The sequence below is a fragment of the Urocampus carinirostris genome, chromosome 14 (genome assembly GCF_059441175.1).
Source record: "Urocampus carinirostris isolate Australia breed hairy pipefish chromosome 14, RoL_Ucar_1.0, whole genome shotgun sequence".
In the NCBI taxonomy this organism is placed as follows: domain Eukaryota; kingdom Metazoa; phylum Chordata; class Actinopteri; order Syngnathiformes; family Syngnathidae; genus Urocampus; species Urocampus carinirostris.
This window is the reverse complement of record NC_142362.1, coordinates 36,791,489-36,819,369: the sequence shown is the minus strand read 5'-3', so window position 1 is coordinate 36,819,369 and position 27,881 is coordinate 36,791,489. Positions and strand designations below refer to the sequence as shown.

At 39.8% G+C, this 27,881-nt stretch overlaps 1 protein-coding gene and 1 long non-coding RNA gene across 2 annotated transcripts in view; one reads left to right on the top strand and one right to left on the bottom strand.

Annotated features, from left to right (window-relative positions):
- LOC148353347 (uncharacterized) overlaps positions 1-16,002 on the bottom strand; it is a 135,782-nt gene extending 119,780 nt beyond the window's left edge. Inside the window, exon 1 of the long non-coding RNA XR_015852626.1 lies at positions 14,598-16,002. This is a non-coding gene — a long non-coding RNA (uncharacterized LOC148353347). The remainder of the gene's footprint in view (positions 1-14,597) is intronic.
- LOC148353346 (aryl hydrocarbon receptor-like) overlaps positions 1-27,881 on the top strand; it is a 90,266-nt gene that overhangs the window by 30,954 nt on the left and 31,431 nt on the right. The window lies entirely within an intron of this gene.

The window sequence follows — 27,881 nt, the reverse complement described above, 5'->3', positions numbered from 1 at the left end:
CGTGCGTTTGTTACCTCCTGTCTCCATTACTGTAATGCACTACTCTCTGGTCTCCCAAAGTCTAGAATCAAGTCTCTTCAGCTGGTACAAAATGCCGTAGCGAGGCTTTTAACTAGGACAAAAAAGTACGATCACATAACACCGATTTTGGCTAACCTGCATTGGCTCCCAGGTAGCCTTAGATGTGATTTCAAGGTTCTCTTAGTATTATACAAAATCATACATGGACTTGCTCCCTCTAATCTTTCAGATCTGATTTGCCCCTATGTCCCGGTCCGAAGCCTACGATCTGAGAGTGCCAGTCTTCTGGTGATCCCAAGAGCAAAGAAGTGTTCTGCTGGTTCGAGAGCGTTCTCCATCCGGGCACCGGTGCCGTGGAAGTCTCTTCCCCCTGAGATCCGTTCTCCAACCTCAGTGGAAATGTTTAAATCTAAGCTTAAGACTCACTTCTACTCCATAGCATATGAATAACCTACTCTTCTCGCCGGCTGAAAAATAGTCTGTGTAATATAGTGTAATAATCTGTGAAGCCCTTTGAGACTCTCCGTGATTTAGGGCTATACAAATAAAAATGACTTGACTTGACTTGACTTCAAAGAAACCAAAATTCAGCACATTTTTACCCTATTGATCTCTTGTTGGTTTGTTATTCCTGTATAGGCCATACTTGGCTACCCACGTGCTGGTGACACACAACCAAAAATGAGCATATAAACTGACCCCTGATTTTAGTATTTTATTTTATTGTTATAAGTTTAGCTTAGATTAGTGTATATTGGGAGAATATCTCCATGAGGAGAAATTCTAGGTGCTCATACTTTGTGTTTAGGATGGCGCCACCACAACTTTATTCAGTTGAACTTTGTAGGTAAATATAAACATGCTCACCCTTCAGCTGATGTTGCTGGGTGATGCAGGAGTACTCGGCTATCAAAGAACACTGTAAATCATGGTCTGCATTTAATAAAAAGTAGAGTTACGCAGTAACACAGAAATATAGTTACAACAGTAGAGTCACAAAAATGGATGAATAACGTATTCCAGTACTTGTTACCGAGTAATGTAATTGTGTTCGAGGAATGAATTCCCAACCACATGGTGGCTAATTTATTGAGTTACAGTGGAACTTCGGTTCTCAACCATAATCCGTTCCAGAACCCTGTTCGAAAACCGATTTGTTCGATCACCGAAATCATTTTTCCCATTAAAAATAATGTAAATCGTTTTAATCCGTTCCAACACCCTGAATGTTTACCTTGAATGTTTAACGTAAACATAAAGGTAACCCAGGCTAATCGTACATTCGCGTTATCGTAATCTTCCGTACGAAAGATTACGCTAACATGAACGTGTAAAAATAAAAAAATCAGGTCGTTTACAAGTCATTTAGCACCCGGGTCTCCACAACAAGTGGTGAGGGGTTCATTGGAAAGGGGGCTCCGTTCCAACACCCTGAATGTTTAACGTAAACTTAAAGCTTACCCAGGCTAATCGTACGATCGCGTTATCGTAATCTTTTAAATAGGATTTCTTACCTTTGTGGTGGTCAGCAGAAGGCGCTCGCACACCTCCTTCATATTTGGCTATTATTTCTTTCTTAAATGCAATAGTTATACGCACTACTTTGCTTTTTTCACCTGTAGCAACTTTGCTGCTTGCACTGACTTTCTTCTGAGGCATAATAAGGTGCTAAAACACCCGTACGCCGCTCAGCATCGCACCCTAGCGTACGCACTCACGCATTACCGGCGTTCGAACTCCGATTTTTTGACCGAACAGGGAAGCAAGAATTTCTCGAAATTTTTGGTCGGACTGAGAGGCGTTCGAAAACCGAGGTTCCACTTTTCAGAGAAAAAGGCCTTTGTCATTGTCATTGTTAACAACTTTGTTTTGGCCTTGTCATATTGTTTATCGAATCATATTTGAATGGATTAGGTCTAATGGAACACTAGTGCTTGCCACACAGCTGCAACCAAACAAAAAAATTGTAGAATTGCTTCAAAAAGTTGTAAAGTCCAAACAGTTATGACATTTCTTTCATTTGAAGTCATGTATGAAGTAAACATTCCTCGTATCATCCTGTGGGGAGGGGTTATACTGGCTCCATCATCCTCAGTAGGTCATAGCTTCAAAACCTCCCCCCATGCTGCCCTTCCTACTGTCCTTCCCCCTCCCTCCCAGCTACATAATATGCCATTGCGAGGAATGCTGGCTAACAAAAGGAAAAACCTGTTAATCACCGGTGATCAAAAATTCCCCCCTACGCCCTCAACCCATGCCATAAGCAAATATGCAAGCCATGTGATGGAGACAATCTAGGGAGAAAGAGTACTGGATATGCGTGCCGACTGCACTATTCTGCATTAGTGCTTCTGTGTTCTTGTTCACGTGTGTCCTGTGAGTGTGACTACAGTATGTGTATGTGTGTATATGTATGTGTATGTGTATATATATGAGGGCGGTGGGGGTGGTACGTGTACATCGCGTGCTCACCCTGCAATGTTTGAGGGGTGAAGGAGTTGAAACGTTCTATATTTACCCTCTGCCATTCACACTCTGTTAGAATAATTAGCGCACAAAAACACACAGGCACAGTGGATTGTGTGGGCTTCATGTTGAAACACACATTCACTGTCGAGCCAAGGTTTAGATTGAGATATGCTTTTATAAATCCGTATTTTCTGGATTATAACACGCACCTAAAAACCCATAATTGGCCTCACATTTAAAAAAGAACCTTTAAACTTTGTTCCCCTTATGTACTGGAAAGTACAGAGAATAAAATTAAAAGTGCATAGTTACAATTAAATCATGAGGACGCTGGCGTGTATGTCGCCGCTTCTCACTCCAAAAACTTTTCCAAACTTTTTCGAAGCTCAGATACTTTTTCTGATTTTTCTTTTGCCCTTCTGTTTTGGACTGTGGGTACTTTGGTTGATGTAACCTGAACCAACATTTCACTTTATCAATCAAACCCTCGCAACTTAGCCCTCGGGCTAACTTAAACATACCAGCTGTCACAGCACCGGCCTCTCTCCCTCGTCATGGCGTGCCAAAACCTCGCCGCTTTTGGATTATTCCTGATACTCCTGACGTTCTGCCACCATCCAGCGACAGGATTGCTCCAGTATTCTATCGCGGATCTTCTCCGGATCCGGTGGATTGCGCGGGGGCCTCCGCCACCGGAGCTGCTCCACCATCCTGACATAACTCGCCTGCCTCGACGCCGCTACATTCACCGCGGATCGCGCAGGCACGTCGAGTATAAAAACCCTGGTTCAATCACCTCGACCTGGTCCACATCTCGACGCCCTCCCATAAACTGCGGCCGTAGGGCTAACTGCCATACATTAGCCCGCCTAGCTAGGTCGGCTAACAGCACTGCCGCCGTCAAACAAGACACCTCCGCCGTCAACTTTGGATTGCTGAACGTCCGCTCACTCAGGAACAAGGGCCACCTCATCCAAGACGTCCTCGCCGAACGAAAACTCGACTTCCTCGTTTTAACAGAAACTTGGCAACAAACAAACGACTTCGCTGCTCTGAATGACTCCACTCCTCCCGGCTTTGTTTACATCTGCCGTCCCCGTGGCAACGGCCGTGGAGGAGGTCTCGCGGTAATTCACCGCGAGAAGTGGAAAGTCTTGCCTGTCTCCGTCACTTCATCGACTTCCTTTGAATGCCTGGTGTTTAAGCTCCCCGGACCCACGCCAACCATTATTGCTTCAATTTATCGCCCCCCAAAGCCACATAGTGATTTTATCAATGAATTCTCCAGCTTAATTACACATTTATCCACTCTCTCGCCAAATTTAATTTTATTAGGAGATTTCAATATTCACATGGACAACCCCAACCTGCCACTCACCAGAGACTTCACATCCTGCCTGGAGAGTCTCGGGATACACAGCCTTATTGACTTCCCCACCCACATTAAAGGCCACACATTGGACTTGGTTTGCTGCTCTGGCCTCTCTACTTCCAAGCCCACTTCCAACGTTTTTCTTGAATCTGATCATGTCCTCCTCACTTTTAACACCGTACTCTGTCTCTCTACTGTCAAAACCTCCCGTCTCATTTCTTTTCGTAATACCAAAAATATCAACATTGACACCCTCTGCTCCATTATTGACCGTTCCCCACCCCCAGAAGCTCTTTCAAGCCCGGATGAGCTTACCACTCACTACAATACCTGCCTCACAAATATTCTAAATTCTCTTGCCCCCCTGAAAACCAGGACTGCCTCATTCTCCACATCTGCCCCCTGGTTTACACCCGCTCTTCGGTCAATGAAATCAAAGAACCGGCAACTTGAGCGACTCTATAAGAAAACCGGCCTCACCATCCATAAGGACATGTACACTACCCATACTGCTAAATACAAGGACCAAATTGCACAAACCAAATCCAGCTACTACTCCGGCCTCATCCTTTCCAACGAAGGAAATTCAAGAACTCTCTTCTCTGTCATGAACAAAATCCTCCAGCCACCAAATTCTCTCCCCCTCCACCTGTACTCCACAGCAACCTGCAACTCCATAATGGAGTACTTCAATCACAAAATCCTTAAGATTCATCACCAACTCCATCAAAACCTGTCTGCTCCCTCCCCATCTGAATTTCCTTCTCCTTGTCACTTCTTCTCCAGTTTTGCTCCACCCACGACTGCTGAATTATCCAACCTCATACTCAAATCCAAGCCCACCACTTGCCAGCTCGATCCCCTCCCTTCATCCCTTGTTAAATCCTGCCTCCCTTCCCTGCTTCCTCTCATATCTGCCATTATTCACTCCTCACTCTCTTCTGGTATTGTCCCATCACTTTTCAAAACCGCTGCTGTTACTCCTACACTTAAAAAACATGGTGCTGACCCCAACAACTTCGACAACCTCCGCCCCATCTCCAACCTTCCATTTATTTCAAAAATCCTTGAAAAAACTGTTGCTGCTCAACTACACTCGCACCTGTCCCTCCACTCTCTCTATGAGCCCTTTCAGTCTGGTTTCCGCCCCCGCCACAGCACAGAGACTGCCCTAATCCGTATTGTAAATGATCTCCTCATAGCATCCGACTCCGGTTTAGTCTCCATCCTCATCCTCCTAGACTTGAGCGCCGCCTTCGACACAATCTCTCACCCTATCCTCCTCAATAGACTCTCCTCCATTGGTCTCACCCATACTCCCCTCAGTTGGTTCCATTCCTATCTCACTGGCCGCACTCAGTTTGTCCAGCTGAAATCCTTCACCTCAAAGCCCTCCCTAGTCACCACAGGTGTACCCCAGGGATCTGTCTTAGGTCCTCTTCTCTTCATCGTCTACCTCTTGCCTCTTGGTCATATCCTCCGCAAATTTAATATCCACTTTCACTGCTTTGCTGATGACACCCAACTCTACCTCTCCTGCAAACCAAACTCCATACTCCCACCTCCCTCCCTCACCTCTTGCCTTTCTGAACTCAAAACATGGTTCACAACAAACTTTCTTAAATTAAATGCCAATAAAACAGAATTCCTCCTTCTTGGCACCAAATCCACTTTATCCAAAGTAAACAACTTCTCTCTCAACATCGACAGCTCTTTAGTGTCCCCCTCCCCCCAGGTCAAGAGTCTGGGTGTCATCCTGGATAGCATGCTTACCTTCCACTCACATATCAACACCATCACCCGCACTGCTTATTTCCACCTCCGCAATATTACCAGACTCCGCCCTTCCCTCACCCCCCGCACTACTGCTATTCTCGTCCACAGTCTTGTCACATCCCGCCTTGACTACTGCAATGCTCTCCTCTTCGGCCTTCCCCAAAAGTCCCTCCATAAAATTCAGCTGGTTCAAAACGCCTCTGCTCGCATCATCACAAAAACATCTTCCCAGCAGCACATCACCCCCGTTCTCCAACAGCTACACTGGCTTCCTGTTCAGCATCGCATCAGCTACAAACTCATCTTATATACATATATGGCCATTCACAACCTGGCTCCTCCTTACCTGTCCGACCTTCTCCAGGTGCACGTCCCCACTCGCTCCCTCAGATCCTCGTCCTCCCTCCGACTGTCAGTGCCCCCTGCCCATCTGAGCACCATGGGAGCCAGAGCCTTCAGTCGCGCTGCTCCCAAGCTTTGGAACAATCTACCTCCGGACCTCCAAAACTGCACACCTCTCTCCACTTTTAAGTCCCGTCTAAAAACACACCTGTTCAGGACTGCCTACAACACATAGCTTCTCCATTTCTTATGTTTTTATGATTTTATGTCTTGTTTTTATTTATTATTTCGTTTACAACTTTTTAAATTGTATTTTTTTCTTTCATTGTTTGTACAGTGTCCTTGGGTGGCCTGAAAGGCGCTTTTAAATAAAATGCATTATTATTATTATTATATATCATACTGTAACTGTCCCGCTTTTGAGAAACATACAGAGTGGTCTTCTAGTGCCCTCTTGCGTTTAACATGTCAATTGTTTGTTGTAGAAAGGAAACAAAAGAGAAGAGCAGAAGTTTGAAACCCTCATTACGAATCCTTGTTTGACGTTGCTATGGGCAATAATTGTCCGAAAAGTTTTGTGATTATTTGATTGAAGATTTTTATTTTCCGTAAGTTTTTCTTTAAGAACTGACATAATCTTGTTTGAAATGTTGTTAGCATGTCTTAGCTTAACTTATAATGCTGGGCATGTTTCGTCAGCAAGCTAACGGAACTTTTTAGTACATGGTTTTTAGTTGAGCAATCTTATGAGTGTAATGGCTATGGCCATTGTCAGCATTAACAGCAAAGAAAAGAAATGTGGTTATTTTGGAGGTCGTTTTCTTGCTGTCGAGCTCGCAGAAAAAATTATACTTCGGACTGAGGGACAGCACAGTAACCATTTACAAATAAATGAATTTATTTTAGTGGTAAAACCAGATGTCATAATGTAAATTCACGTTCTTTGAAATATCTATCAATCCATCCATTTTCTGAACTAGTTTGTTTCAGTTTAAAACTAATGAGTCAAACTCACGGACTGGGGCCCAAATTCAGCCCGCTATATCATTCTATGTGGTCTGCAGGCGCTTGAAGTGTTCGAGCGTCTTGGAATAAATATTTCAAGACTGATTTGACCAAAAACTACATTTTCCAAAATGCTTGTCGACTAGGATACCAATGAACTGACAGTTCATAAGTTACATCACATCTTTTAAAGACAGCCCTTTTCGCCTATGTGGCCCTCAGTAAAACGAGTTTGACAAAAGAATATATTTTTTTAATTCAATTAAAGAAAATTATTTTTCAAGTATGAAACTACCCTTGACACACATTCTAGTTAACTAGCTGGTTGAGGTAAGCCCATTCTAGCAATGGAAACCTTGTAAAAAATGTCTGCATTGAACATTTTAAACTGTACATAAGATAGTCAACATGACACTTTTCTGTCATATTAAAGGAAGAATGTGTTATTTAGTGCCCCCTAGTGTTAAAATATTAATTTGAAAAACAACATTGACTTAAATAAAAAGCAAAAATACATGAACTATCATATAAATATAATTTTTTTTTTACCCACTCGTAGGTCATGAAATTTGTATTTCACATTTTTTTTCACAAGGCTTGTTGTAGAAATTGGAGGTCCGATAATCGAGAGAAAGTCTTCTCATAAGTGGATAAAAGAAATAGACAGGAGCCAGTCTCGTTACGGAGGGAGATTGTCACTTTATTGATGCGTCAATAAAGATCTCACAGAGCTAGGAACATGACAATGTATTTAAAGCTGGTAGTGACGATTAGGCTTCGATTGAGTACACCCCAAAAGGCGGTCCTGTATCACGTATGAGTACGTGACCAGTCCCGTGTACGCCGTATGAGTACGTGACCGTTCCTTGCACGCCGTCTGGCAACGGTATCTTCAAGGTAAACTCTAATCGTCTGGTAACGGTATCTTCAACCGAGGTCACCCCGACCTTTTCCCACAAGCAAGTAATGTATTGTAAGTTAATGTAGACATGTATGCAAATCTATTTCTATATATGCAAGTGCAAATGCTTTTGAGGATTTGCCACAACATAATCCCCCCTTTTTTTTTTTTTTTTCCTTTGAATGGAAATTAAAATTGAAAAGGAATACAGAGTAGTGGCAAATTATTACCAATCATAGATATCAATACAGGACAGAGTTTACGCGAATCGAAAATAAAATAAAATTCTGGCGGTCAGCCTGCTGTGATTACTCTAACTTTCATTGTTCATGTTTCATTAAATAAAAAAGAAAAAACCCCTAACACTCCAAACATCTGACCTATGCACTAACCCCCCCTTCATTTATCTTTATCCGTACATACTGTATTATACACGTGGACCGTCGACGGTTGATCGGTACGTGATAAAGGTAAATGAATAATTAAACTGATAAGTGATAACAAATTTTGGTAACAGCCGTCGATACATTTCAAGATGAGTGGATAGTGATACAGCATATACATCGGCCTTTGGCCTGACCCCTGTGCATAATTTGAAGACCATGCACTGTCGTATTCGTCAACGGGTGGCGTGAAGTCAGATGTTGGAGTGAGTGTTATCCCAGCAGGCATCACGCTCAGTTTCCATGCAGCCACAAACCCGGAAGCGACGATGACCATCCCAGGCAGCAGCTCGTTCCCCGGCAGTGTGACATACCAACAAAAGAATCACAAGTAGAAACCAATATATTTGTTGCTGTTATTCCTAGTGCTACTTGATATTGTTATTAGTGTAGATTATCATTTGTGTCTCTTTCCGCAGATGCTCCATTATTTAATGTAATGTAGACTGACTATTAACGTTGCCAAATAAAATTCAAGGTTTTGAATTTAGTTGAGTCATCTGTCCTCCCTCAGGAATAGGCTTCGATATTTAATCACTAACTGTGCTCATTGAGCTTCTTGCCACCCTAGTATTAGCCACTACTGTCATTTGTTCTCCAAAAGTCTTAAGAATTCCTCTTTTAAGAATAGGTATGGCACAGAAACACAACAAATACATAATTATTACGATAGTTAGTACGAAAATTTCCCCCCTTCGCTAACATACTACCCCAGTACCCAAATGTAGACGAGAACCAACCAAAAGAGATACTGTTCTTTTCAGTATTTACTGTCACTTCATTGCTCAACTCACGAATCTTTGACAGTGCTTCTGTGAAGCTTCCTGCTTCGGATGTATTTAAAGGTATATACATACAGCCTTCCTCCTTTATCATATGACACACGCCTCCTTTACTGGCCAAGAGAAAATCGAGGGCCTGATGATTCTGCCAGGCCATCCTAGATGTCTCATGTAATTGCTCTCCTACTGCACTAAAGGCCTCGTTAATGTAATTAATAAACGTTGTTGGTTGTAATAAATGTAGTTAATCCATTTTGCGTTCTTATTCTGAGTTATCCAGATAAACACCGATTCTAATCCAGACTTAATGTCATTGCTAGCTATAAATTACTCTGGAATTACTCTCGGTTGTCCGATGTTATTTAGCCATACCCGTCCACATACATATGTTTTCTTTACTCCGGCCAATTGTCAACAAAGATATTTCATTTAATTGCTTTTTCCCCTTTTCACTTCTTCCTTTACCACTTGTATATCCCTCTCTTCTCTTTTCCTCAACGCCTACTTTCTTTTCGCCTTTTTACTTCTTCCTTTGCTAACTCTTATCTTTCTGTATTTGTAACTTCCTTACTTGCTCTGCCAACAAACCATTTTCTACATAACTTTCCCTTCTCCTACGCCCCCTAACACATGCTTTTTAGCCCACTAGTTTAATGGGAAATTGACATATAACCATCTCACTTAATCTTTCAATTCATTTATTTATTTTTTCCAAACCAATTAAATCTGCTATCCTAGCTCCACCTACTTCATTTGAAAACGACGTGCATTGATCTACAACGATTCATCTTACTCATTTGTATTCCATTCAATGAATATTTCCTCCATATTCAATGAAAAAAAGTATTTACTCACGCTTTTCCACTACTCTCGTACAACAATGCTTTTCATTCTCAAATTACTCCATTTATTCCACTCAATTGGATTCTTCATCATCTTCACATTCCTTTATTTTCAAATTTTTAACTGAAAACGAAACATTTTTATTCATTTTCTGTCACTAATCCATCTTTCTATGGTGTGGTTCTGGCATTACCTCTATGAATCTGAAATAACTCAACATAATTTTTCTAAACTTACCACTCCTAAATTTATCGTTTTCCAATTGAAAAAACAGAAAAAATTTGGACCGTAAAAAATATTTATTGGAACCCCTTAGGCCCCTATGCGTTATGTTGTACACCCTTAGCGTCAAACACTGATTACCCAAAAAACGAACATTTTCGATTCCTGACGCGATGTGCTCTCGGTTCCACCCAAAAACAATATTTTTAAACGGTCTTATTGTTGATAACAAAACGTTTCTGTCGTTGCATTGTGCACTTAAATTCGCATCCTTTTTCTTCTTTGTTAAAAACGCACGCGCTCTCGTCCGCGGCAATTTTCCTTCGTATTTTTCTATTTTTCCTTTTCAGTTACGTGGGCCGCTTAAAAGCTAGTACAAACAAACATAAGACAAGAAAAAAGAGAATACAGGAAAGTATACAAACATTTACAACATTGAACAAACATAAAACATATGACAAGACAAATGGCCCTCAAAAATTTAAGTTGTTTAGTCAAATTAAGTCAGTGCACATTGAGACCATGCGCCTACACAACTACCGAGTTAGGGTTACGGTTTTCCTCTTCTACACAATTTCCCGAATTTTACGTACTGGCCGTGTACTCATTTTTGGCTGTCGGCGTTGTAACCTCACTCTTTAGTGCTGTCGCCGTGGGTGTAGGTTTCTCTGGACTTTGGTGTGTCGGAACCTTTCTTGCCTGTATCGTCACATTAAGGTTTAGCCTATCATTATTATTTAGTATTATTATTTAGTATATTATTAACTTTAGTCTGTACTGTCGTTAACATATTTGGTTTCTGGTAGTCCGTCGGCACTCCGACTGGTTGCACGTTTCTCTGACTCATCCCATGATACCCGGAATTTCAGTAATTCAAACTTGTCTTCTATCGCAAATTGCACTATTTATACACGTCCTTCTACTCAATCAAGGAAGCAAGGCTTAGGGCGCTCTGAGAAGAGGGATGACTGAGAATGGGCGCCAAGAGTGGACTGAGAGTGTGATCGTGGCTACTGTGTTGTGCTGCGCAGAGACGATTCAGTTTTATTAAGACGACAGCAGTATGTGTGTGTGTGTGTGTGTGTCGTCGTATCGATACTAATAACTACAAGGAGTGGAATGGAACTATGACGACTATAACATGAAACCAAACGAGACGTCACGCTCTATAGAGAATTTACCAACCTATTTCATCATCGCCTACAATCAGCTTAAAATTTTTCCAACATTCTGCTTCTTAAAAGAACCTAAAAAAAAATCAGTCATTAAAAGCGCAATTAACCACCAGTCTATCGTCCCAAAAACAATTGTTTTAAGTCAATGGTGGGCAAACTTTTGTCGTCACGGCCTAGGGACACATCCAGTTTTTCTCATTTACAATTATGATGTTGTATTTCATTATATTTAATTCCTGTTTATTTACTTTGTGTAAGCTTTGCACATCAAACTGAAATATTAGCCCTTTGTTCCTTGTTATTTTTTCCATTGTTCCTTACAAAACCGCTCCCCAGTTCCCAAAGGTATGACGGTGATCGTTTGGATACACCATTTTTCAGATCTTTCCCCAAACACTATTTATGTCTGGACTTGGGCTTGGCTATTCTAACACATTTATATTGTTAGTTTTAAAACATATTATTTTAGATTTTGTTTATGTACGAACCTCTACTGAACATCAGTATACCTTCAGGGCAATTGCAGTTGACTCAACAAGGTTCGTTTGCTTTCGGAACGGACTAATCCCGTTTCAATCCAATTTATTCAAATTGATAATGTGTTTCGATTTACAATAGTTTCATCATTCCATATTTACTGCTAGAACCAATTAAACGTATAAGTAGAGGTACAACTGTGTTATTGTAGTTGTTTACGTATTTAGTATTTCTGTCATGTCCAGCATGGTCGCTATGGTGACCGTCTAATTTGCATGTGTCCTTCTTAAGGGCTTGCCTGTTCTGAGTAAAAGCCTGTTTCATGAGTATTCCTAGTTTGAGTTCCTGTTTGCCTGTAAACCTGTTTTTGTTTTGTTTTGTCCCTGTGTGTTGGACAATTTTGCTAAATAAAGTAACTGGTCGTTACGCGATTGAATTCAGGTCCGCTCTGCACTTAACTCAACCATTCCTGCAGTAGTATCTTATAACATTTACTAAATAAGATTAAATAAGATTTTCGAAGTTGGTTGTAGTACACTTGAGGCTATATTTTTGCAGGATTTCTTTAGCAGCGCTAGTATTAATGCTGTTGTAGTTTTGTGGCAGTATTCTTGCAGAATTTCTGTAGTTGGTCTTTTTAGAATTATAGCCGTACCATATACTATGTCCTGGTTTTCAAGCTCTATATTCCGTTTTCTAGTAATTTCATAAAATTTCTGTAGTAGGATTTAAATTAACCCTAGAGGTTTAATTCTGACCCAATTGTGGAAAAATGTATCTGATAATGTTACTTCCGGCGCCGTCACGAATGGCAGCCGCTCCAGCAGCTTCCGTGTTATTTTCGCTACCTTTGTGATTTATTTATTTGTTTATTTATTTTACTTACTTTATCAGTGCCTTGCAACACTTGGATTACTTTCTATCCTATGGATATGATTTCCAATTCGCAAAAATACGTACATTAAACAACACCACCTTCATTGGACATTACCGAATCTTACTGCATTATGTGTTCTGTGTAGCACTATTTAGTAACTCTATATAACATGCTAAAGTGGGCATTTGCACGTCACACTGGGTATTTGTATATTGTATTCTTTTGGCTTTATTATTGTATTGTTCTCAACTCAGGGATGCTGCTGGAAATGTGAAGTTCCCTCAGGGGATGAATAAAGTATCTATCTATCTATCTATCTGATTAATTCGTTCACCCCTGTGCTCAGCATCTTTTTCTATAATAAAATTTTATGTATTGCGTGGTACGTATCTTCTTATTCTAAAGCAAAACAACTTGTTATGTCTATGTTTATTTGCCTTCAATTAGATATTGATCCTTTTAATAATTTACTTTTATTTTTATAGCTTATCTATAAAACACTGTTATATGTTTTGCACAATGCTGACAACTTTTTTGCACTACAATGACTATTTTTCACCAAATGCATATTTACACAGACCTCAACTGTATGTAACATTTTAAATGCACATTCTTGTGTAAATATTGTATTAATTATAACTATAACCTTATCTTTTCCGTTCCTTTACCTAACTTTGAAGATGGAGTGTCATGCCAAATGTAATTGTCAGTTACATTGTGTGCACCCGTTTTGTCTTATCATAAATGATGCGTATATATGTAGTGCTTCCAATACCCTGAGGAACTCCAAAAACACTACCTAATGCGTTGTTTTTCATACTTTTGTCGCAAGTTTTTCATACCCAATTTTCAGCAAATTATCCTTATTTAAATAACTTATGTTGTATGTTTGTCTTAGTGTTTCTTTTTCTTTTCTTTCAGAATTAAAGCAAAACAATATACTAGGTTAACTTTTTTGTGGAATTCAGGGGCACTTAGAGTCTCGTTAAGTTTTATCGTCCTTACGTACTGAGATGTTTTAGTGCAAACAGGTGGCCCGCTAAGGGATTGAATCCGCAACCTTGGCGTTATCAGCACCAGGGGGGGTTGAATCCGGCCCGCGACAACACTTAGTGAAGCGCAAGAGAAAAACAAGCTGTAGGCTGAAATATGTCAACTTGATGTGGCTCTCACAATCGCTGTAGTTATACAATCTTTCTCTCTCTTCCTTTCGTCCCACCCTCTCTATTTTTGTCGTCCTCTCTTTTGCACTTTCGAGATTACGTCATTGTTGTTGGTAATTGGTTAAGTCCGTCTTTTTCATTGGACAAAACGGCTTTTTTCCTTCAATTCATTGAAGAGAGCCTTTTCGTCCTCAATTAAGGTTTTTTCCTGCGAGTTTTTATTAGAAATGTCTTGATAGTGAACCTAAATCGTTTAATTAGCTTTTTTATAAAGTATTTAGCAATTTATATCCAAAACAGGGATTGCTGGTGTGACTACGCGATTGTAAACTGGAGTTACTGGAGTTTTCCATAACATAACATGAGCATCACCTAGAGGCAGTGAAAAATAGTGCTTATGTGGGTACTGTGACCCCCCTTAATTATCCTGTTAAGCACTTTTATTTTGGTTGCACTCCACAGTGCAAAGACTTCTTGCGGTCAATTTATACACACTGTCCCTTTAAAAAATTTCGAGTGCATGTCTCTTATGAAACCATATTCTAAAAATTATATTTTACACATTTTCGTCACATCTCACATTTTTCTTTTTTCCTGTAATGTTTTTGATTTTGGTACTTTAGAGCTTATCTACCTCAGGGCCAGTGAGCCCTTCATGAGGTAAAGTGTACTTGTACTTTCCAAATCACCAACCGTTTTGGCATGTTATACAGTAGTGTCACACTTAACCGGGTCGCTGTCTCTAGGATGCGTCATGGTCGTCAACGTCGCTTTTCGGATCTCCGGTTGCACTTTCGGAACCGCAATTTCCATTCGCCGCTGCGATTTCTCGAGCTCTGCTCCTAGTAACAATCATATCAGACAATTTATTATCACACACAGCTTTGTTATCCACATCTTGTTTTCCTAATTTGAACGTTACTGCCCTGTTGATCTTGCTTGGTCTCGTTGACGGTGGCAGCAGGGGTCAGCAATAAATGATTGGTGAAAAATTAATGCCATTAATTGCGAAAAATTAATGGAATGGTTGCTTAAATTCATAAATCCATTTATTGCAAAATTTAAATAATTAGCAACTATTGCGAGTTTGCGACCCATTAATTGCGAAATTATCCGGGTTTTTTGTTAGTCGATTGCGTCAACAAACGTGCAAATTTTTTCGCCGCGCGAGCATTTCGTATGCGGTCAAGGGCACATACACGCACAATCGGGACAGTGCATGTATACGCGTAAGCTACCGTGTTTCCCCCATTATAAGGCCCAGCTTTTTATGAGAAATGAAATTCAACCTTGTCAACAAATTGCCTAGAAGCCCAACTTTTTTTGTTTTCTAACAACCGCTTCTGGGACAGCGAATTTGTTTCCCACATCGTTTCATCTAATGAAATTCTCTAACATTTTCACTCTCTCCGATGTTTCTATGTTGTACACATTTTTGTTCATAAATGAATGTGTAATAAACAGCAAAACCTCTTATTACTAGGGTGTCTTACTGCGCATGATAATGTTGGCGTGAATGTTCCATCATTCACTGTTCATCTAACCTCAGTTAGTGTTCCGTCAATTCGCATATTAATTTAGGAGGAATCGACAAATTATAATTATAAAACAAGCCCCAACATGCCGGTAGCTGATGTGATCACCAATAACTCAGAAGATATTTTTTGTACTAAAAGTAAAGATTAAAGGACCAGTTTGTTCGACCATATTGACACGGCTAGCACACCATTAAATTACCAATTAATGGCTAGAAATCCAATAAATACCCATCAATTGGCCTTGCCGCAAAAAAAAATTAATTTTAATTTTTTCGCACTTAAATATTATTTTTCTTCCAAAAATCAATTAATGATGACCCCTGGGTGGCAGCGTGAGCCCTCGACCTGGACTGCGGCCAGCGTTGCCCTCACGACGGTGTACGGTCCCTCACGCCTCGGATGGTTCCTCTTTCGTCGACCTTGATGTACACGAGATCCCCTGGGACGTCTTTTCAAATGGTTGTTCGACCTTGGACTCCTGTCTCTTAACCAGCTAGTAGATGACAGCCGTCAATTGTCACATTCAGTCTCTCAGTTCAGTTTGTAGTGTTTTGTAGTTGCTCAAGTGGCCCAGATGCGGTGCTGGTCTGCCTGTTACACGGATATGATTTGACCAAAGTGAAATTATCTGAAAATGAGGTGAGGGTCTGGGGGGCGCGGGCCCCCAACTGGGTCCAGGGCAGTGCCCCGGTGGGGGGACAAGTGGGGCGAAGTCCCCCCCGGAGCTCATGGGTTTTCCGTGTTTTTAAGTACTTTCAATGCATTCAGATGACAAAGAAATAGACAAAACAACAACATCAATTTTCAATGTAGTTCGAACTATCCCATAGAAATTACAGTTTAAGTCAACTCAAAATCAGTCACCTTAAAAAACATTGGACTACCTTTGCTTTTAAAAACTATCACTGAGAATGTCATAATATCTAACTCATGCGATTACTAAGTTAACACATAAATCATGTTGAAGAGTTCAAATTTCATGAACAAATAATTGTATCATGACCAAATGAAAAGTAACTTATTAGAAGATACCTCTAATGTCTTTGTTATGGCAGAAGAGTTTATCTATAAATGAAAGTACTGTAGTGGGTTGTACCTAATTCACCCATGGAACCATTGTTTAATGTGTAGTTTTTGTAAGATGCCCTTCACAACCTTTAGAACAAACAAATTTATCTGATATAAAGTCAAAGGTATTTCCCTGTTACCTATTCTCCATGCCTCTGGAGACACAATCACCGATTTCCTGGAAAGCAGATTCAAAATACAATTTTAGCAGTATTTCTGTGTTAAAAATAAAATAATTCACAATCCAAACGTATCAATATTCCTCAGATTTGTAAACACTACGTCAATCAACAAGATTCTAGCGTGATTCAAAGCAGACTTGTGTTGTTATCACCGCCCTGTCGACGGCCTTGGCCGTCTGGCTCAGTCCATTGTGACGTTCACTCGCAGTCTGCCGCCGGAATGTTTTCGTGAGCTTATCAGTACCAAACTGACCTTGGTGCTCAGCTGTCTACCCCTTTCTCCTCGTAACTGGCTGCAATCAGCACTGTTTGAGGACAGCCTGGACGTGCTCCAGTGTCCCCACGACCCTTCTGTAGACAAGCGGCCAGACAATGGATTAGTGAACGTCTTTGTTTGTTCTTTGCTCGTTTTTCTGTCTATCTTCGGCCCTTTTCAACGATCGTCTGACTTCTGAATCCTGTTAAATCGGTCATGTTTACAAACCCGGATGTTTAGTCTAGGTTAAATGACTGAATGAATGAATGAAGACATCACCTTAGCAAGTAATCTGCTCTTCATTGTATTTTGAAAAAGCCTGCCAAATTGTCCTCAATTTACCCAAACTATGCTTATTACGTTTATCGGAACAAGATCTCACAAATCAAAAGGCCACACGCAAACGGAGCACTTGACTTGACGAATTAAGTAATCCCTCCATTTTTTTATTTTTATGACACCACTTAACATAACGTTACATAAAGTAAAGGGAAAACAATACACACGGTCGAGCTCAACTTACACACGGAGAAAGACAGAGTGGTGGGGGTAAGGGGGGGTAAAAAACAAAAAACAAAAAAGACAAAAAGAACCAACGGTTTGCGCTAATAACCCACAAAAACCAAGAAGCAGTCACTCCATCATTCATCCATGCCTCCATAACTCCACACCCAACGCCAAACAAAACAAAAACAAAAAAGACAAAAACACAAAGGTTCTCCTCCGCACAGCGTCGTCCTCGCCCTTAAACAGTTAACTATAAATCACCCGCGTACAAAATAAGATATTTTATTTCCTTTTTTACAAAAATACAGAATATAATTTGCATAAACAGTCAAATAAATATTACATTTCAAAAGGGTCTTTAACAAACGTTTAGGACACTTTTACTTGTATTTATTTTTATTATATAATTACCTCTTTTTAATATTAAATATAAAAGCAGTAACGTTCGCTCATTGGTAACATTTTTTTAATGACTGTTATTATTTAAATAAAGAGAAATCACATTTAAGCAAGCGATGTTACCTGCCATTGAAATAAAAATCACTCAGCGAAGCCCACGACCCTGAGATTAAGAATCTCATGCTCCACCGACTGAGCTAGCCGGGCGGGGGAGAACACACATCCACAGACAGAAACACACACGCACAGTTCTCGCTAGCTGGCACACACCAACATTCCCGAATGAGACATCTCCCACACCAAAACATGTCATCAATTCCCACACATTCTTTGTATCGCCTGTTCTATGCGAAAGTATTTTAATAATAAAACATCGATTACTGCTCATTTTTTAACGTCGGTCTAATAAAATCAGATTTTAGAAAATGGCGATCTCCCACGCACCATACTTCTTATTAAGTCAAGGTTACATGTCCGACTCCCAAATCATAAATCCACTAGGGAAACAAATAAATATTTCCCGTATTAACAATATATAAATCGTCTATTTTGAACTGCCACTAGCAAATGACGACGTCTTATCACAGCTTTACACAGATCTCAAGACAATCATAAATAAACAAATACCGACGCCGCTGCACCATTTTATCCAGGTTTTCAGGCAGCCCATGTCCCAAAACAGACAGGATTCTTTGAGCTCAGAACTCCCGTCGGACATAAAAATCTCAACTCAGTCTATATATCTCATCCGTCCTAACTTGGGCCTGACTACAGACGGAAAATCCCACGTGCACGAATTTTCATAATTTAGCTCCGACGTCACAGGCTCCTGTCCCCCCACGAATCTCCACAAGCAAACCGAAGTAAGGAGAGAAAAAAAAATCTTCCTTACCTCAACTGCTCATTCGAGACCGTTCCACTGAGAAGTCTTTTCCCTTTTCTTTTTTACTTAATTAGTGCCAATCCACGTTGCGGCGCCAAATGTTGTAGAAATTGGAGGTCCGATAATCGAGAGAAAGTCTTCTCATAAGTGGATAAAAGAAATAGACAGGAGCCAGTCTCGTTACGGAGGGAGATTGTCACTTTATTGATGCGTCAATAAAGATCTCACAGAGCTAGGAACATGACAATGTATTTAAAGCTGGTAGTGACGATTAGGCTTCGATTGAGTACACCCCAAAAGGCGGTCCTGTATCACGTATGAGTACGTGACCAGTCCCGTGTACGCCGTATGAGTACGTGACCGTTCCTTGCACGCCGTCTGGCAACGGTATCTTCAAGGTAAACTCTAATCGTCTGGTAACGGTATCTTCAACCGAGGTCACCCCGACCTTTTCCCACAAGCAAGTAATGTATTGTAAGTTAATGTAGACATGTATGCAAATCTATTTCTATATATGCAAGTGCAAATGCTTTTGAGGATTTGCCACAACAGGCTCACCTAGTGGGAGCTGATTGTCCACCATCTTGCAGCAACAGGCATCCATAAAAGCCTTGTACCTTGTAAATCCTGCGCAAAAATAATAATAAGAATGTTGCATTTTGGTCACTTTGAGTCTCTGTATTTTGCATTATTTTTTTTGCATTGTGGCACTTGTTACAGGTTGCACTGCACAATACAGTGACAGTGGTCAAATATTACACAGTGTCCCTTTAAGCCATGTCTTCAGACCATTGTTTGTGGGACCGTTGAAATGGCAGCTGGTGCCCCCGATGCAAGGCCAGTCTCCGTTAGCAATTAGCTCCACGTCTAAGCGGCGTGGAAGTTAAAGGCAGCTTAACCGCGTTTAGTTTCGACTCTGGGAACAGCCCGTAATCCCAAAGCAGCCGACCTATGTTTCGTAATGGGTCAGGAGATCCAATAATTATTCGGGGCCTGAACCCTCTGTGGTTTGAATTCTTGCAGTTGATTCTCTGGAAACTGGCAGCTTGTGGCTAAAATTCCATGAACCGTTTGGTAGTTGTACTTTTATTGGAGTTTGGTGTTGTAAACATCACAAAGGCCTCCCATTAACAAAAAATAATGCACGTTGTTGAAAAATTACAAATCTATCTATCTATCTATCTATCTATCTATCTATCTATCTATCTATCTATCTATCTATCTATCTATCTATCTATCTATCTGTCCGTCCGTCCGTCCGTCCGTCCGTCTGTCTGCCTAAGAATGTTCTTTCTTGTATGAAGACCTAGGCCCTTTTTAAATTTGCCATGTGGCCTACATTTTCAATTTTGGCTGGCAGCCACAGCTGATTAGAGTCAACTTGAATTAAAGATTTATTTTGATGTTGGCCCACCATACAAATTGTTGTCATTTGGTATTTGGACACTTTGCCTCAAATCCCGAGGGACTTTAGAAATGCTGAAGGTTTTGTTTTCGACTGTCAAAAACAATTGTCAAATTTTACAAATCTTTCCAATATGGAATTGTTTTGGTCTGTGTGGATGGGGGTTGGCTTTGTAATGAATCGCGTCACTGTTCATGGCCAGTCCAGCCTTTATTGATTGCAGGTTAGTTATTTCCCTAAATAGCAGCATTTCATTTTACAAAGACCTGCTATTGTTATCTCAAGAGACTTGACAGTGGAAACATGCTGCATTTTATGCAAACAAACAGGTAAACCTGTAAATAATTGTGTTTAAATGATGTTTTAGCTTTTAAAAGTACCTATGGCAAAATCATATAGACCGTTTTCTGTGTTGTAAACAAGTGTGACGTGGCCGAGCTGCGCGCACATTGACCGGGCAGAACAGCAATGGACAGAACCACCCGGTTGACAGAAAAAGATTGTGGATCGTAGATAGTAACATCTCTAATAAGCACAAAGTATGTGCAAGCAGCAAGATAGCTACTTTATTTAGAGATAAAAGTTGACAAAAACATAGAAACGTTCTTCTGATCAACGCTACATATAGATTGTGCGAGCAACTTTGTGGAGCTTTTGTGTGTGACTTTTTTACTTCTCAGAGAACGCCGGTCTATATTGGGTAAGAAGTGAGTAAAATACCTTTTAATGCCAGTAAGTTTATTGGACCAAACATTTGGTTCAGATTACCAGTTCATGTTTACATTAGCATAGTTCATGTCAAGTCAAGTCATTTTTATTTGTATAGCCCTTAATCACAAAGAGTCTCAAAGGGCTTCACAGGTTATTACACATAAGCAGTTTAGGTTATTCATATGCTATAGAGTAGAAGTGAGTCTCAAGCTTAGATTTAAACATTTCCACTGAGGTTGCAGATCGGATCTCAGGGGGAAGAGCATCCCAAAACAATGGTGCCTGGATGGAGAACGCTCTCGGAACATTTCTTGGCTCTTGGGATCACCATAAGACCGGCGCTCTCGGAACGAAGGCTTCTGGCCGGAACATAGGGGGAAATCATATCTGAAAGATATGAGGGGGAAAGTCCATGTATGATTTTGTATAATAATAAGAGAACCTTAAAATCACATTTTAGGCTAACAGGGAGCCAATGCAGGTTAGCCAAAATTGGGGTGATGTGATCGGACTTTTTTGTCCTAGTTAAAAGCCTCGCTGTGGCATTTTGTACCAGCTGAAGGCCTACAAATTTGCACAGTTTAGTGTGGCAGATTCCTCCATCGGGAGATATAGTTGAGTGTCATCTGCGTAGCAATGGAAACTGATATATTACTTGCGAATTATATCACCTAATGGAAGCATGTAAATGCTGAAAAGAAGGGGGCCAAGCACTGAACCCTGCGGAACACCACAGGTAACATTAAAGGGCTCAGATGTCATTTCGCCATATTTAACACAGTGCGTCCTATCTCAGAGGTAGGATCTGAACCATAAGAGGACGTTTCCTGAGAGACCAATCCATTTTTACAACCGTTCTAGTAAGATATTATGGTCCACTGTGTCAAAAGCAGCACTAAGGTCCAGCAGCAGCAAAAGTGATAAAGCGCCAGAGTCCATTGCCCGTAGGAGATCATTGGTTACCTTAATCAGGGCTGTCTCAGTAGAGTGGTTAGCTCTGAATCTTGATTGCATTGATTCAAAAAGATTGTTCTCGGATATGAAATCATCATTCATCTATAACTATAAGAAGTGAGTTTCCTTGGCTTGCACCCATCCACCTTGAATACAGTATATCATGAGTGTTGGTGGGATCAATAATAATGACAAATAATCAATAATTATCAAGATAGATATGTACTATTATCATTAAGTATAGATATTTTATAAAACATGTATTACTACTAATTTTAATATTGTTATATTATTATTATTGTTGTTGCTGTTGTTCTTATACATATATATATATATATATATATATATATATATATATATATATATATATATATATATATATATATATATATATATATATATATATATATATATATATATATATATATATATATATATATATATATATATATATATATATATATATATATATATACATATATATATATATATATGGCAGCACAGCGGCGGAGTGGTTAGCGCGCATGCGGCACAGTTCTGGCACAGTTCTGAGGTCGTGGGAACCTCCTGCGTTCTAATCCAGCTACCAGCCTTACTGTGCGGAGTTTGTATGTTCTCCCCGTGCTTGCGTGGGTTTCCTCCGGGCACTCCGGTTTCCTCCCACATTGCAAAGACATGCATTTCAGGTGAATTGGCCGGTCCAAATTGTCCCTACGTGTGACTGAGCGAGTGAGTTGTCTGTCCCTGTGTGCCCTGCGATTGGCTGGCAACCAGTTCAGGGTGTCCCCTGCCCACTGCCCGATGATTGGTGGGATAGGCTCCAGCACCCCCGCGACCCTACTGAGGATAAGCGGTGCAGCTAATGAGATGAGACTATATATATATATATATATATATATATATATATATATATATATATATATATGTCGGGCAGCACGGCGGGGCAGTGGTTAGCGCTTGTGCGGCACAGTTCATGTCATGGGAACCTGTCGTGGGTTCAAATCCAGCTCCAGACAATTTGTGCGGAGTTTGTATGTTCTCCCCGTGCTTGCGTGGGTTTCCTCCGGGCACTCCGGTTTCCTCCCACATTCCAAAAACATGCATTTCAGGTGAATTGGCTGGTCCAAATTGTCCCTAGGTGTGAATGAGCGAATGAGTTGTCTGTCCCTGTGTGCCCTGCGATTGGCTGGCAACCAGTTCAGGGTGTCCCCTGCCCACTGCCCAAAGATGGCTGGGATGGGCTCCAGCCCCCCCGCGACCCTAATGAGGATAAGCGGTACGGCTAATGAGATGAGATGAGATATATGTATATATATATATAATATATATAATGTTACTGTGTACCTGACTTGTTAACCTGACTGCCCATTTTGCACATCTGGTTAGCTACTCTTCTTGCACTATCGGCACTATGGTAAAATACTATACGTAGCCAAAATACAATACAACATTATTTATATCTGTACATTCAAGGAAACTGTGGGGGTCAGATGCATCGACATTTCGTTCTGTATACACGTGTACTAGAATGACAATAAAGTAGATCTGAATCTGAATATATATATATATATATATATATATATATATATATATATATATATACATACTGTGTGTATATATATATATATATATATATTGCTTTAACTTTTGGGTCAACAATGCGTAAAAATATATTTATAAATGTAAATGTCTATCATGCTAAAAACATTTCTTTAATGAGCGATAAATTAAATATTATTCTCTATTTTCTCTTTTTCCAAAATGATAGCTTGTTACGCAGGGATTGTGGAGGGCGTTGAAGCAGCATTAGCCCAGACCATCCCCATACCCATAAGTTATATTTGCTATTATTGTTGTGGTGGGTCAGATAACCAAGCAATATCCAAAGGGAAGACCGTTCGTCTCACGTGTTACCTCACTTCGGTTTTTGATTTTGGAACTCTGGAAAATGTCAGTCTATCTTTTCAGCTTTGAATCATACTGTTCTCGTCTTAAGGTAAACACGTGGAATAATCATGATATTTAATTAGCATTTTCATCTAAATAGAAGTGCTCTATAACAAATTTGTACATACGTATGGGTGGACAATTTAGAAGATAATTTTGTTTGCTTTGATTTGAAAATTCTTCAATCTTTAAATTTACCTCATTAAAAATCACAACATCTTAATTTTTATTGATATTATTCATCTCTGAATTTCTTTCAGCTGGTAAGAGCCTGAGGTTAGTGATAAGTTTATTTGTTTTTATTATTGGACACCTGCAAAGGAGATTACATAGCATGCTAGTTCATTCTCTTGACTACTATTACTGTCGTTCGTTGTTTTGACTATTTTGAACTGTTTACCTCCTCAGTGCCATTGGCCAATCATGTTTCTGTTCTTAAATTTCCACACCCTGTAGGGTGTATCTCCTTTTGTACCCAAGGGAGATTTAACAAAAAGAAAATGCTCAAGAGAGAGCTTTTGGGACATATTTGGAATTTGGTGTTGTGAGTGTTTTTTATAGTAGAGTCCTTACCTGTTTTCTTTGTAGGTTCAAAATCCATAGATGTCTTCGCTCCTTATTTAGAATGTCTACTAAGCTGGAAAATGATCATTTAGCATCGCGTATCATACACACAACATTGCAGAGATATGCTTTTGTTCTGTTGGCTTATACATAACTATTGTTCTTCTAGGTAAAATGTAAAAAAATAGAACTAAAATAGGAATCAAAGTACATTTTAATTTGTCTATCACTGACTGAAGCTGCCTCAGATACCATTTCCAAAGCTGGCTTCTGCTCATTGAATACACATTGGAGGACTTTGATCTATAAGTCTCTTCTTGGCCTGACACTGTCTTATTTATTCACTTTCCTAAAAAGAACTGTGAGTCATTGTGCCTTTGAGTCAAATGACATTTTGCATGTCTCTGTCTCTCGTGTTTGAAATAAAAAACATTCAGTTACGCTGCCTGGAAAATCTGATGTTCACAAATTGTTACTTTCCAAATGATTCCTGCGTTATATTGATGACATTGTTTTAATCTTGTTTTTATTTTTTGTTTTTATCTGCTGTCTTGTTTTGTGTAATGTAGCTGTCTCTCGCCAGGTCGAACTTGTTTGTATTTTTCCTTGCGCTTTTTAGCACTTGTTTTCGGTTTCGTTACACAATACAGCGGCATCCAGTTGTCAAATCATACACACAAGTCCATTTAAATAAAAAAGGCATTCATTTTGTTCTAACACTTTTTAGAAAATTGTAACTTTGATTTTTGAAGTGTACAAAGCAAAACATGAACTTCAGTATGAGTTTGTTTTATAATTACAGTAATTTTTTGCTACGCTTTACTCTCACTGCTGTGTATTGGACTTTGGTCGACTGTCATTTGGTTACACAGGAATTGCTTGGAATACAGAGGGTGAATGGCTGGCTGTAGTAGCTGTTCGTCAATAACAAAGTCACAAATGGTCATGAGAAACATGATTTTAACTTGAACAGTGTAAGAAATTTGCCTAAGAAAAACAGAGATTTATATTTAATGCTGTGGCAACGTCATCAAGGGCAAGTGAAAAATAAAGAAAATCACCTGAAGGCAGATGAGGCATAAACTGAGTGACTTTCTGTGTCACCGCGCTTGTCAAATTCCATTCATCAATCATCTAGTATACGTCAAAGCTCATGAAGTCTTCCTTTTTGTTTGTAACATTAATGATGATATCAATATTTCATTGCATTCATTTGATTCAATCAAGATGATCGTGTGACAACAAGCAGGTGCAAATCTGCATTACATTAGTATGCTAATAGCTAGAATGCACGAATACACTCACCTCAAATCCATTGCTCGCATCTATTAATAAAGAAAACTTTCAAAATTCTGTGACATATGAGAATAAGAGTTTTAATACCAGCCACGAAGACTTTAAATAATTTAATATGGAATGTGGGAGATGGGTGCAGAAGATGTTATGAATTGTTATGGGTTTTCATAAGGTAAAGTGTTACCATTGAAAACAAACCCTTAATAAAGAAGATTTGAAAAACAAAGGCAACCGTTGTATCATCGAGTCATACAAGGTTTCCATGTATGTTCTTTGTTTTCGTGACACCCATTAGGCTAAAATAAGCCCTTTTTGGGAACAGCAAGATGTACAATGCAGTTGACTGGAAATGCCCGTAGGTGACTACCGCAGCTCGAGCTATTATGCCACATGTATGTTATGGAAGCGGGGAATGTAAATTTTTCATACCGTACACTTCTGCCTACTGAAGCTTGCTAACGAGATCTGCTCTTTGTCTTCCTCTGACCATTCAAGAAGCTTTGTGCTGGCCCACTTTTGAGAATAATATTCTGCAAATAAGCACCTTGCTGCAATATGACAGCTAGCTGCAGTCTATGACGTGGTGGGTATATTCAATAGTAAAAAAGAAAAATTAGAATGCTAGTCATAATAAACACAAAAATGGTACACTGAATATTCAGACTAAGATTGCCTTGTTTATAGGATAACAAAACCATACACTACTTATGCCCCTAAACTTTTTAAATTTAAAAACAGGACATACAGTATTAACCTAAACGTTTAATTTCACAATTAGATAAAGAGTCAATAATATGCGTATAATTAATGTTACTGTTATTAGGAGTCATTAGCTATAATATACACCAGAAGTCACCAACGCTTCCGAAAATATCTAATGTGTGAGGGATCATTGTAAGGAAATTTACAAATGTAAACAACTGAAAGATTTACAGAATGTGATTTATGTGTTTTACGATATGACACCTGCAATATATTTTCCTCAGGATGCCAGGTTATTTGTTGTTTTGTCTATTACGATTGGGCACAGTTGTTTGTTATTTTGGCTTGCTGTTTGTTGTCTTGACTGTTATTTTGAACTGCTGTTTGTTATTTTGACTATAATGCCCTATTTACATCATTGTCACTCTTAGCTAATCATGTTACTGTTCTTTAATTCCCACACCACCTAGGGCTGATTTTTGTAACCTATAAGATGGAATGAAAATGAAAGGCTCAGGAGAGGACCTCTATAACAAGTTAGAATTTATTATTTGAAGGCTGGGTCTTTCCCTGGTACCCTTGCAAGTATCCATTGATGTCATCCCTCCTTTATTTGAGAGACTTAATTGCAAACTAAAAAAGCTGATAAATATTGAAAATATTTGGGGGGAAAAAAGCAATTAAAATGTCTGCTATGTAAACTTTGCTGGTCGTCTTTTTATTTGTCATATCTAGGCTTAAAGGCCCCGAAACTTGACATGTTTTGATACTTGATGTTGCTGCTGTCATTTCTGTATGTTTCTGCCCGAAACAAGTCATGTTTTTTTGTATAGCCCTTAATCACAAGACGTTTTAAAGGGTTGTACAGAATACAGACTATCCTCTGATCTAAAACTTACATGGGGACAAGGAAAAACTCAAAACCTCCGCATGAGGAAATAATGACACCTTGAGAAGGGACCACACATGAGATAATCTCCCTTCCAGGATGAATAGACTGCAATGTATGTTGCAAGGGCATCAACATACAATACATACATCATCAACATGAAATATAGGTCATTCATGAGCTATATATTATAAGTGTGGATGTTTCAAGTGCATCAACAAACAATACAGACATCATCAACCTGAAATGTAGGTCATCATAAGCTATTGAATATAATAGTGTTTAAGCCTAGATTTAAACAATTCCACTGAGGCTGCAGGTTGAATGTCAGACGGCAGAGCATTCCATAGCACCAGGGCCCGAATGGAGAACGTTCTTGAACGTGTAGGTTTATTCTTGGCTTTTGGAATCAGTAGTAGACCAGCATTCTCCGAACAAAGGCTCCTGGCAGGTACACTGTGGTGGAAATTACATCTGAAAGATATGAGGGTGTGAATCCATGCATTATTTTTTATAATACCAACAGCACTTTAAAATCACTTCTTGAACTGACAGGGAGCCAATGCAGGTCAGCCAAAATTGGGGTAATGAGATCACACTTGTGCCCTGCGATTGGCTGGCAACCAGTTCGGGGTGTCCCCTGGCCACTGCCCGATGATTGCTGGGATGGGCTCCAGCACCCCCGCGACCCTACTGGGGATAAGCGGTGCAG